The 5250-nt window shown below is 44.4% G+C and overlaps 1 non-coding gene across 1 annotated transcript; it reads left to right on the forward strand.

The window, feature by feature from the left end:
• The first annotated feature begins 1493 nt into the window (after positions 1-1493).
• On the forward strand, positions 1494-1600 carry LOC131840008 (U6 spliceosomal RNA). The gene has a single exon (XR_009357128.1). It is a non-coding gene; the product is annotated as a U6 spliceosomal RNA (small nuclear RNA).
• The last annotated feature ends 3650 nt before the right edge of the window (positions 1601-5250 follow it).

Consider the following 5250-nt stretch of genomic DNA (forward strand, 5'->3'; position numbering starts at 1 on the left):
CTTCGTTTCCTTTAGATAGATACGTAGAAGTGGGATTACTGAATCATATGGTAATTTTACTTTTAATAATATGAATCATCTCCATACTGTTTTCCATACAAATTTATATCCCTATCACAGTGCATAAGTTCCCCATTTTCCCCAATATTTACCAAAATTTGTTAGTTTCAATTTTTTGGTAGTATATATTCTAATATCTTGCTGTGTTTTTCAGAGGTAAACAACAACAACAACATAAGGACTTTGCCCTGAGATTTTTATGTTGAGCACTTTTTAATGCTCCTGTTGGTCATTTATATAACTTTTTTGAAAAAAAAAAGTCTATTGAGATCCTTTTGCTATTTTTTAAATTATATATTTTTTTCTATTTGTATCTGTTGGTTATTAACCTCTTTTCAGATATAAGATTTGGAAGTATTTTCTTACATTCTGTGGATTGTGTTTTCATTCTCTCTCTCTTTTTTTTGGCTATGCAGAAACTTTAGTTTGATGTAATACCATTTATTTATTTTTGCTTTTTTTGCTTGTGTTTTTGGTCTGGTATCCAAAAAACTATTGGCAAGACCACTGTCAAGGAGAATTCTTCCTATGTTTTCCTTTAGGAAATTTAGTTTCATGCATCACCTTTAAGTCTTTAATCTATTTCAAGTTAAGACTTATGAGTGATATAAGGTTCCAGTTCCATACTGTTTATGTGACTATTCAGTTTTAAATATCATTTATTGAACAGACTATCTTTACCCATTAGATATGTTGGCCCCTGTCAAATATTAGCTGACTGTATGAAAGGATTTATTTCTGGACTCTCAATTCTGTTCTACTTGTTTATTGGTCTGTTTTTATGCCAGTATACTTTCTTGTTTTGAGCATGAGGGCTTTGTAGTATAGTTTCAAATCAAGAAGTGTAATTTCCCATCTTCATTCTTTCTCAGAACTGCTTTGATTATTTGTTGTCTTTTATGGTCTCATATAAATTTTAGGATTCTTTACTTACTTCTGTAAAAAAATAATGTTGGATTTTTTTTTAAGATTTTTAATTTATTTATTTGACAGAGAGAGATGACAAGCAGGCAGAGAGGCAGGCAGAGAGAGAAGAGGAAGCAGGCTTCCTGCTGAGCAGAGAGCCTGATGCGGGGCTCGATCCCAGGACCCTGGGATCATGACCTGAGCCGAAGGCAGCGGCTCAACCCACTGAGCCACCCAGGCACCCCTAACATTGGATTTTTGATAGGAATTGGATTTACAGATGGTTTTCGGTAGTATGGACATTTTAACAATGTTAATTCTTACCATTCATAAATATGAGCTATCTTTCCATTTGTGTCTCCTTCAATTTCTTTATCAATGTCATAGTTTATGGAGTACAGATCTTTCATCTTCTTAGTTAAATCTATTCCTAAGTATTTTTTACTTTTGATGCTATTGTGAATTAGATTGTTTTCTTTATTTTTTTCAGATAGTTCATCATTAGAGTGTTAAAATGCTCCTGTCTTGTGCTTACTTTGGCAGCACATATACTAAAATTGGAATGATGCAGAGAAGATTAGCGTGATCACTGAACAAGGATGACATGAAAAACTGGGAAGCATTCCATATTAAAAAAAAATGAAACAAAACAAAATTCTTGTCTTTTATATATTGATCTTGTATTTGGCAGCTTTACTAAATTTGTTTATTCAAATTTTTTTGTGAAGTTTTTAGGATTTTTTAACATGTAAGTTCATGTTATCCAAAAAAAGAAAATTTTATTTCTTCCTTTTTTTTTTGGAGTCTCTTATTTCTTTGTGTTCCTTGTTTCTCTGGCTAGGACATCCAGTACTATGTCAAATGAGAGTAGTGAAAGTGGACACACTTGTCTTTCTTCTGATCTTTAAGGGGAAAACTTTCAAACGTTTTTGATTGAATATGAGATTAGCTCTGGGCTTGCAATATGTGTTTTTTCTTTAATGGATTTTTTAAATTATTTTAAAAAATTTTTTTATAAACATATAATGTGTTTTTATCCCTAGGGGTAAAACACCAGGTTCACACATTTCACAGCACTCACCATCACTCACCATAGCACCTGCCCTCCCCAATGTCCATACCCCCACCATCCTCTCCCAACACACCTCCCCCCAGCAACCCTCAGTCTGTTTTGTGAGATTCAGTCTTTTATGGTTTGTCTCCCTCCCAATCCCATCTTCTTTTATTTTTCTTTTCATACGCCCGAAACCGCCTATGTTGCATCTCCACTTCATCATATCAGGGAGATCATATGATAGTTGTCTTTCTCAGATTGATTTATTTCGCCAAGCATAATACCCTCTAGTTCCATCCACGTCATCACAAATAGCAGGATTTCATTTCTTTTGATGGCTGCATAGCATTCCATTGTACATATATACCACATCTTATTTATTGATTCATCTGTTGAAGGACATTTAGGTTCTTTCCATAGTTTAAGTATTGTGGACATTGCTGCTATAAACATTTGGGTGCATGTGCCCCTTCAGAATGCCACGTTTGTATCTGTAGGGTATATACCCAGTACTACAAGCACTGGGTCATAGGGTAGTTTTATTTTCAGCTTTTTGAGGCACGTCCACGCTGTTTTCCAGAGTGGTTGCACCAGCTTGCATTCCCACGTACAGTGTAGGAGGGTTGCCCTTTCTCCACATCCTCGCCAGCATCTGTCATTGACTGACTTGTTCATTTTAGCCATTCTGAACGGTGTGAGGTGGTATCTCATTCTGGTTTTGATTTGTATTTCCCTGATGCCGAGTGAGGTGGAGCATTTTTTCATGTGTCTGTTGGCCATTTGGATGTATTCTTTGCAGAAATGTCTGTTCATGTCCTCTGCCCATTTCTTCATTGGATTATTTGTTCTTAGGGTGTTGAGTTTGATAAGCTCTTTATAGATTTTGGATACTGGCCCTTTATCTGGTATGTCATTTGCAAATATCTTCTCCCAGATAACTTCTGACAGTCATCTTTTGGCTTTGTTAACTGTTTCCTTTGCAGTGCAAAAGCTTTTTGATCTGATGAAATCCCAATAGTTTATTCTTGCCCTTGCTTCCCTTGCCTTTGGCGATGTTCCTAGGAAGAAGTTGCTGCTGCTGAGGTCAAAGAGGTTGCTACCTGTTCTCTCCTCAAGGACTATGATGGATTCCTTTCTCACATTATGCTTCTTCATCCATTTCCAGACTATTTTAATGTATGGAGTAAGGAAATGGTCCAATTTCATTTTTCTGCTTGTGGCTGTTCAATTTTCCAAACCCCAAGGCCAACGGCTCCTTCTCTACCCCGGCGGCGGCGTGCTGTGCCTTCCCCAGACTTGCTCCTGGGGAGCGTAGTGACAGACGTGTGCAACCATGCTTCTCTCTCAGGCAGAGGGGAAGCTAGGGCAAAGAGTATTTCGCTCCATGCGGGAATCTTCCACAGTGCTACGGAAACTAACTCAGGCAAGCAGCAGCATCCCCAAACCCAACCCTGGTTTCCCAACGAATGCTGTGCTTTCCCAGGGGAGATGCCCAGGCAAAGAGGATTTCGCTCCACGTGGGATTATTACACCGTGCTGTGGAGACTAGGGAAGAGCCCCGGGAGAGCTGGTGCCTCTTGGGCCTTTCTTTCCCGGGCTCCAAGTTCGCGCCCGGGGTTCACCTTGCTAAGCCGAACTAAGCAGACAGTCACAACCCTGCAGCAGCCTCCGTGGCCTAGCATGGCACTCTATGCCTATTACCATCTCCTGGCGTAGGTAAGGCTTTGCCTTTTGCTCCGGCGCTCAGGCAGACACAGGGTCTAGGCCAGTGCTTTCACCACAGGAGAGAGGAGGCGAAAGGATCCCTGCACATGGCCCGGGCACTGGGATGGGGAACTGTGGGGGACTGTCTCCACTCCTGCCCAGGCACACCCCCTGCCACCCACCATGCTGCAACATCTTGGTGGAAGGTGGCATCTGACTGCCCGTTTCTCCATGGGGTTGTTTCTGCGAGTTCTGGGTTTGGAACCTGGTGGCAAGCCCAAGTCTGCCCTTGGGACAGGTGGCCAAGGAGATGCTTTCCCTTTCGGACCAGAGGCACAGGACAGGCCTGTCTTCTGCCCAACTCCTTCCTCAGAGTGGAGCATGCGCGCCTGCCCTAGTTGTCCCCTCATGTCTCCTTAGAAGGCAGGCTTCCATCTCTCTGCACGGGGAGCGGGTGACACCTGTCTTGCCACCGGCTTGCTGTGCGTGCCACGGCAGGTTATCCTGATTCCCCAGCGTTTCCCGAACCCAAGGCCAAGGGCTCCTTCTCTTCCCCGGGGGCGGCGTGCTGTGCCTTCCCCACACTTGCTCCTGGGGAGAGCGGTGAGAGACGTATGCAACCATGCTTCTCTCTCAGGCAGAGGAGATGCTAGGGCCAAGAGGATTTCGCTCCATGCGGGGATCATCCACCGTGCTGCGGAGACTCGCTCAGGCAAGCAGCAGAGGCATCCCCAAACCCAACTCTGGTTTCCCAACAAATGATGTGCTTTCCCAGGGGAGATGCCCAGGCAAAGACGCTTTCACTGTATGAGGGTTTCTCCCAACGCGATACTGGGCTCTGCAAGAAGCAGCAGCCCGCAGAACATTTCTCAGCGAATGCTGTGCTTTCGAAGAGGCTTTGGTTTGCAGTGAACAGCACTTCGCCGCTACTTCCTCAGCAAGGCTACAGTCGCATCAGGGAAGAAGAGCTGCGGGAGAGCTTGTGCCTCTTGGGCCTTGCTTTCCCGGGCTCCATGTTCGCGTCCTGTGATGGCCAGGTCTTTCTGGGGGTTGTTTCTCGAGTTCAGTGTAGGCGCCTGGTGGCAAGCCCCTGGCTCCACCACGGACAGGTGGCCAAGGAGCTGCTGTCTCCTTGGGACAAAGGCTCAGGACAGGCATGCTTTCTGCCCAGACTCCTTCCTCAGAGGGGAGCCCTTTCCCCTGCCCTAATCTTCCCCTCATGTTGCCTTAGCAGCCAAGCTTCCGTCGTTCTGCAGTGACAGACGTGTCCCTTTCCTTAAGGCTCTTTCCACAGGCGCCACCGCGCTTCTCTCTCAGGCACAGGGGATGCCCAGGCAAAGAGGATTTCGCTCCATGCGGGTTTATTACACCGTGCTGTGGAGAGTAGCTCCGGCAAGCAGCAGGCAGCATCGCACACACCCGACTCTGATTTCCCAAAGAATGCTGTGCTTTCCCAGAGGGGATGCCCTGGCAAAGAGGCTTTCGCTCTCTGCGGGTTTGTCCCATCTGCTGCGAGTACTAGTCTA

This window comes from Mustela lutreola, chromosome 8 (genome assembly GCF_030435805.1).
Source record: "Mustela lutreola isolate mMusLut2 chromosome 8, mMusLut2.pri, whole genome shotgun sequence".
Lineage (NCBI taxonomy): Eukaryota > Metazoa > Chordata > Mammalia > Carnivora > Mustelidae > Mustela > Mustela lutreola.